The 7,782-nt window shown below is 41.4% G+C and overlaps 1 protein-coding gene across 1 annotated transcript in view; it reads right to left on the bottom strand.

Moving 5' to 3' along the window:
• The window catches only part of fyna (FYN proto-oncogene, Src family tyrosine kinase a), a 23,735-nt gene extending 16,271 nt beyond the window's left edge, over window positions 1–7,464 (bottom strand). Inside the window, exon 1 of the mRNA XM_008276912.1 lies at window positions 7,305–7,464. The gene's annotated coding sequence lies outside the window, so the exon portion shown is untranslated. The remainder of the gene's footprint in view (window positions 1–7,304) is intronic.
• Between the last annotated feature and the right edge of the window lie 318 nt (window positions 7,465–7,782).

The raw sequence follows: 7,782 nt of genomic DNA, 5'->3' as shown, positions 1-7,782 counted from the left end.
TGTTTTGTGTGTTTTTGTGAGTATTTTTCATCTTTTTGTTCATATAAGCACAACTGCATGGTTTCTAAACTCAGCCGCTGCTTTTTCCAGTAGAAAAATAAGATTTGCATAAAGAATTTACCAAACAAAATTAATATTGAAGTTAAACCCTCAAGTGTTAGTTAAGGCATAAATTTATTTAAGTACTAAGAACTAAAACCCTACAAAACATTTTATAAAATGCAACTTTACTTGGCTATGATACATACTGAGGCTTAGATTAGACAGGATTATTAATTTATAGACTAACCTTGCTAAGTGAAAAAAAAAAAAAAATTAATATATACATTAAAAAAAAAAAAAAACGAAGTCCAAGAAATCCCACGATTTTCTATGTGCAATCTTTGTTTTTATTTTCATTTTTATGTGTGTGATTTTGTGTTCTCTATGTTATTTTGATTTTCTTTTTTTTTCTTTTTTATGTTAGCGAGGGCTGCAAGGTGGAGCGGTGGTTAGCATTACTGCCTCACAGCAAGAAGGTCACCGGTTCTCCCACGAGGTCCAAAAACATGTTGAGGTTAATTGGTGATTATAAATTGTCCGTAGGTGTGAATGTGAGCGTGCTTGTTTGTCTGTATCGAAGTGTAGCCCTGTGATAGACTGGTTACCTGTCCAGGGTGTCCCCTGCCTTCACCCTGAGTCAGCTGGGATAGACTCCAGCACCCCCCGTGACCCTGGTGAGGATTAAGCGGTGTATAGATGATGGATGGATATTAGTGACACAGAAGAGGAAGGACTCCCTTGTAACAGAACAAGGCCTCCAGCAGATCCAGGCTCAGGGAGGGCGGCCATCTGCCTCGACCAACCGGTTAGGACGAGGCTAAAGGGGAGAGAAAAAAAGGTAGAAGAGATGAACAGACAATAAACAAAACATCATAAACACCAAACCAATCAGCGAGACAGCAGCTGCAGATCAGGTCTGTACAGGTCCAGTAACAGAAATATTTATCCATTTTATATATTTTATTAGCAATGCAAGAGAAAATGTTCTTTTTTCACATATCCAAGCTTATTAGGAATCTGTGCAGGGTCAGCCACACCACGGTGCCCCTAGAGCAGAGAGAGTTAAGGGCCTTTCTTTAAAGCTCAACCTTTTGATCCGTAACTGGAAGTCTTGGAACAAAAAAGAGACTGAACAAACATAGCAGAAGACTGAAAGACTAAAACAGATCAATACAAAACAGCAGGCTGATAAAAAGAAAACTANTGCCTCAAAACAGTTGAGTAAATTCCCTTTACCACCACTGCTGTGTAATCTTTTAAATCTTTGGCTGTCCTCCCTGTCAGCAGGCCCTAATAATAGGAAATAAGCACTTTGCAACACGGATGACAGGTATAAATCACCGCTGTGTTACCTGCAGCCCCCAAAATCACCTGGAGGGATTCTGAAACACAAACGTATGTCTGCAGACTGCTGCATTCACTTCCTGCGTGCAGGATTTCATTATATCTCCACGTTATACGGCATTTGCGCCACTCTGCTTAACTAACATAAGAAGGGAGCCGCTGCAGAGAGAAAGAGATCGCTGTGATTCATTACTGCCAATAAAACCACATAAAATACCCAGAAGAAGGAACAAGTCCAGCAGCAGCATTACAGAATAAGCTCCAACCCAAAGACCACAGACAGAAACACAAGAAGGAGGGCTGCTGCTCCTCCAGTAATCCAGAAGATATCAAATAATCTTCTCTGACATTTATATTTACATCTTCCAATCTTCTGGTATTTACAGCACCACTCTCTGCAGTGCAGCAGATATATTTAATTTGAAAAATCCTGTAAAGCACATGCTTGGGGTACAATTTCCATTTAGAGGGAACAATTCTGATGAATGATAAATTCATTATGAAGGGAGAAATATGCATATTTCACCAGTTCCAGCTCGTAAAACATTAGGATTTACTGGTTTTGTTTCTTGGTTGGACACAACATGATGAGGAAAACATGGGATGTTGGATATTGTAATGGGGATTTAGAGTATTTTCTTTACACTTTACAGTTTAGCTGCAGCCCTTCAACACACAGCAGAACCAGTTTACTTTCCAGAGTAAAGACATGAGGCTAAAAAAAAAGAAAAAGCTAGCGATGCGTGATCATTGGTATCGACCGACAAAGGCTTTAAAATGAAATAATGGCATCGGCCCAAAATGAACATTGATGGGCAGATAACGCCTGTCGGGGTGAAAAAGTGGAAATAATATGCACAAGCACACATCAGCAATGGTCGTAACAAGTTGGAAAATATCTGCATATATCTGATATCAGCAAAAATACAAAACTGTGCATCCCTTGGTTGAAACAAAACGATATGCACAAACAAGTTGAAGCTAAATAAGTTTATAGGTTTCCAGTCCAGCCTTGATTTGAGCATGAAAACACTAACTGGACTGGAATAAAACAGGCAATGTCTGTTTTCTGGTGGATTTTCTCTTTAACTGCAGTGATTGAAATAGCACTCCTGGAGGGATCACAGTAAATGAGGGGAGATCTCATGTCGTCGTGCTGCCTGCAGGGATTAGAGAAATCTTCCTGCTTTTCAAGTGGAAAGGCCACAGAGTGCTGTTGCTTTTACATATCTGTAGCCATTCTGCTACATGCAATCGAGGGCCATCTGCATTGTTCTCATGCATATGTTTGGATTATGAATCATGTCTGTGCACCCTTGTTGTGACTGGACATCAGGAAATAACAACTTTCCCTACAGGAGATAAACAGTCATTTCCATTTATCAAGTGGATTCAGCAGCAACAGGCAGACTTCTCCTATTTTCACAGTAATATAATCAGAGTTTCACAAGCATTCATCACAGCCTTTCAGATCCAAGAGGCGACTTTCCTGTTATTCAATTATACGCATGAGTCAACACTATGTATCATATCAAAATGTCAAGACGAACCCACGCAATCTAATGATTTTGGGGTCGGCGTGCTCCCTGCGTTTCGCCATGACAGAGATGTTTCTCCTCTCAGCGTCCGACCTGCAACTTTTACCCCTAAAAAGAAAAAAAAGCAGATGATGGCATCGCAGCCCCGGGGCTCGTTCCTTTCCGTGGCACAGCCTGGGTATCGCATGACCACCTCAGCCTCTGCGAGAACAATCATCACGCTATTTTCAGACCCAAATGAACAGCTTGCCTCGGAGAGGACCACAATGGCGTGATAAAGAGGGTCCTACGGGGGACGGAACTGCAGCCATGTGCTGAAAGAGTTAATAGCGAAAGGCAGGAGCTGATTAAAGAGTGGGAGGACTTGACTTTCACACAAAAACAACAGACAGCCAAGGCTATCACAGTAAAACTCCTCAGTTTGATCTGCTGAATACTCTTTTCTGCTGCGAGTTTCCTTCAAATCAGCTGTAGAACGAAGACAGATGAAGGAGTCGATACAACCTGAACACACAGCAACAGTCAGTGCTGCTGTATAAGCCTCAACCACTGGGCTCCACTGGAAATTAATTTGCCAAAATGACAACCTTTATTTTGAAGCTGTACGGGCACAAGTGTTAATCATCTATAATAACACTCGCAGCGCTGGAAGCCATAATGAGATACTGGGTCATTTATAGTAAAGCTGCGATCAATATACTAAATTAAAAGGACAGACGTGTCAGGGTCACACAGCGTAGCCGATGGATTAAACAGCAGACAGTCAGTCAGGCCTGAAAAACACACGTATGTGCAGTTTGAGTTTGTGTTTGAACAGTTTGAACACTGGTTTCAATTCGCTGCACAGTCGAAACCGTAAGACCACTAATGGATTCATCAACAGACAGAAACTGTTTAAGTTGTTCTTCAGCCAAAAATGATAAACATTTAGTGTTTGCAGCCTTTAAAATGGGAAGATTTGACGATTTTTGCAGCTGTATGTGACTGTAAATTCAAATATCTGTGATTGCAGAAAGCAGAAGTATGAAAATGTCGTCTTAATCCTTAATTCTGCAGCATTTTGTATTTTTATCACTACTGAAGGATATTTTAACAACTAAACAACTGATCAGTCAATTAAAGCTAATTATGAATCTTAACTTTAGCTAAACGTCATTCGTTTTACTTCGATGTGTCTATTATTTCACAGGGCTCTTTATCGCTTTCTTGTAACGCTGTAAACCCAATTTCCCCCTCTGTTAATTAATAAAGTCTTCTTTTACATATATGTGTGTATATATACGTATTACGATGGCTGCAGCCAACAGTGAGTTTAATTATTGCTTTAACTGCCAATTCATGTAACAAGATTGATTAATTAACCACTTTTGTTTATCAAATGTCCTAAAAAAAAATTAAAAGCCTATTTTAACAATTACATTTCTTGTTTTATTTAATAATTTGGATCAAAACTGCAAAACACTCATTTTAATATCATAAGTGGCAGAGAAAAGCAGAAAATACTCACAAGCTGAACCATCTTTGACTATAATTAGTTGTTTCTTGTTTTCTGCTCATCATCAGATTCATTAATAGTTAAATGTTAAATGGAAACACTCTTTAATGGTAACAAGCTCGTCTAATACTATTCTGTTTTGTACTAATGAGGCAAAAAATAAGGGAAAGAAAAAGAAGTGGTTTTGAAATTTGACTGATTAACTGTGCTAATCTGGTCATTCAATCTGGGAATATCTTCATTATTTAACTTCCGTGAACTTACAAAATCTCCCCAGAATACAACGGTTTTGCGATTCGCCTTTTAACAGGACGGCCCTGTTTAATTTGAAGAGTGGGGTCCCTTCACACCCAGATCATTGACATGGCACAAAACAAGGTCAAACTTCCCACATCCCTCCCACTGGCATCACAGCGACCTTATTCAACTCCGAAATATTCAACTTTCTGTTCATTCAACAAAAGGCAAAACCAAACGAGGATCATTTTCATTTCTGTGCCATTTCGAATGCACATAAAGCCCACTGCTAAGTTGGCTGGATTGCGTACAACGCTGACAATCTCCTCCTTATGGCTGCCATTCTCTGAATAGTTACAACATTTGCTTGTGTCAGACAACTGAGTTCATTCAGTGTATCAACAACGAGACAATGGGCACATTTCACTCTGCTACAAGATTATGAGCACAATGTAACGCAGTGTTGAAGCTTTCAAAGCATTCTTCGTGCACTGAATGAACAGAGCGAGTTATAAAACCCGCAGCTGAGCTTCATACAGTACGTACGTGTGGGTTTAAGCCTAACTGTGTTTCAGTGTCACAACGTTCGCAGTCGAGTTTGTTGAGTCATGTTGTTAAATCACTGAGCCCATTGTGAGCATCCAGGTTTGTGTCTCGTACGCTTTTCAAAACGGGAGAAAAGGGCAAAATCTGAAGAAAAATAATGTTTCTTTTCCAGATTCTGCCTGTCAGTCCAAACTGAGGGGTTTCAAATGGTTCTTTCCAAATGTGGTGCCAGCGGAGGGCAACGGTCAATGCAAGAATCCACTGGAAATAATGATGTGTGTGGGTCCACAGCGGTGGAGGCTGGAAGGGTTCGAGTTGAACTGAAAACACACTTGAGTTGATGGAAAGTGCAAAGCATGAGCAGCGCACAAGTGCTGTTTGCAGAGCTGGAACCATTAGTGAATTAGTAGATCGTGAAAGAGTAAATTGTTCAAGTTATTATAGAAGCAAAAAGACAAAACTCTGTTGTGGTTGTGTTTCCAGTGTGAGAATCTGCTGCTTTTTCACTGTTGTAATCTGAACATCTTTGATGTATAAGATTGTACTGCAACTAAGGACCATTTCCATTTAGATTATTCAATTAATTGTTTTAGAGGAAACCGGGGTGGATATTTATCAGAATATTCTGACATTTTATGAACCACAAGTGTAGTCAATTAGCGGAGTAAAGGATCAGCAGATTGCTGCTTCAATGAGTCAATGAAACATCACAAAACAATGAAGGACGTCCATTGCAATGTCCCAGAGTTGATGTTTTTAGCTGTCTGACCCAGAATGCAAAGTTTTCCATCATGTTGGGAAAAAAGAGAAGAAGCAAATTATCACATTTGAGAAGCTGGAACCATCTTTAAAAGTGGAATCACGATTAATCCACTAATAAAAGAGTTGCTGATTGACTAATCGTTGCAGCACAAAATGAAAATAATCACTACTTGCAGCTGGGTGTGACAAATTTTGGGAAATATCTAATTGCGATTTTTGTGGCAGACATTGCGATTTGATTTGTGGTCTCATTTCTTAAAGTCGAGCTCACTGTGTAGAGCTTTGACACGTGACATATCTGTAAAAGCACCGACTCAACAGCTCAAACCCTGGACCAGACACCCTGCATGACACATACAACAACCTGCAGCTTTTGCTATTTGCTAATTGCGTTCTCTAAAACTGAAACGGATTCATTGTTCGGCCGTGTTTGCTTCTTGACGTCTGTCGACTGACACGAAAACAAACCACTTACTAGACATCTTGTGATCAACACACTTTGCTCATACAGTTCAGGTGCCCGTATGTCTCACATGCAGCTGTATGTGGACAGAGACGGGCCTGAGGCGACCACTGCATGGCTCCACCAACCACAGCATGCACCTCCTTCCATTCAAACTTGATGCACATCACGCACAGCAAATTTTTTGCAGTCATTCAGGGACAGCCAGACGACTCAGAGCATCAGGATGCTGAGAGAACCAACTAACACACTGCAACTATTGCCTAAGTTGCTGCACATGAGGTTTGCTCCCAGCTACACACAACACACATACATACATAACACACACATACACCCCCCACCCCCCCAGTGTTTGCCTACAAGATGGATGGCTGCACCTCCAGACACATCAGATAAACCCGATTAAGACAGCTTTAATTGGTTATTTAGCAGCGTGGCAATGCAATCAGCTCACAGCTATGATCATTATTTTGTTGGCTGAATCGATAGAGGCTGTCTGCGGCTCGTCGTGGCCTTTCTTTCTTTTTTTTTTATGATGTGTGGCCTCAGTGGTCAGCTCTGTTCTGCAGCGCATCCATCCTACTGCTGCTGCTGCTGCTGCTGCTGCAACACCAGAGCCCCCCTCTCCCTGCAAAACATCCTCCAGACCATCAGACTCCCTTCTCTGGCAGCTTCTGCACTTCCAGGAGGCGAAGTTATCCGTCAATCACACGCAGCTACACCTGCAGAAAGAGCGACTGGCAAATCCGTGTTATGTATCCCTCTCTCTCTCTCTCTGGAGATGAATTCATCTCCACGGCGCAAAAAAAAAAAAAAAATAGGGGACAAGGCGGGTGCACCGATTGATATTCAACAGCGGAGAAAAGAGCGTGCTTACCGCAGACAAATCAGACTAATCCATCGGAGGTTTCCAGAGGGACGTTTCGGTGGAAGCGGTGAATTCGCAGATGTTTTGCTCCGCTCTCTGTCAGACTCCTTTTCTTCGTGCACACACACGCAGCCAGGAGGGTAGCGGTGGGAGAGCGGCCGTCCCTGCCGATTCAGGAGCTCCTGTCGCCGCCGTGTGTACAGATGATGACGGTGGAGACTGTCGAGCTGGAGACGGCGACGCGCGCAGCTTCTGTTTGACAGTTTCAAAATAAAAGACATGTTTCCTCAAAATAAAAAAAAATAAAAAAAAGAGCTGCACACACTGAAGCACGACGCAGGTGACTTCATTCTGGTGGTTCTGTTTCTCTTTGTGGTCTTTTTGTGCGTTTTTTTTCCTCTTTGTGGTCATTTTTCCATCTCTGTGGTATTTTTGTGTCTTATCGTTTGTACCATTTCATTTAACTGAAAGGGTTTTACTGTCTCTT

This window comes from Stegastes partitus, unplaced genomic scaffold (genome assembly GCF_000690725.1).
Source record: "Stegastes partitus isolate 25-593 unplaced genomic scaffold, Stegastes_partitus-1.0.2 Scaffold83, whole genome shotgun sequence".
NCBI lineage: Eukaryota > Metazoa > Chordata > Actinopteri > Pomacentridae > Stegastes > Stegastes partitus.
Note: the sequence above shows the minus strand (reverse complement) of the source record. Positions and strands in the feature narration are given on the sequence as shown.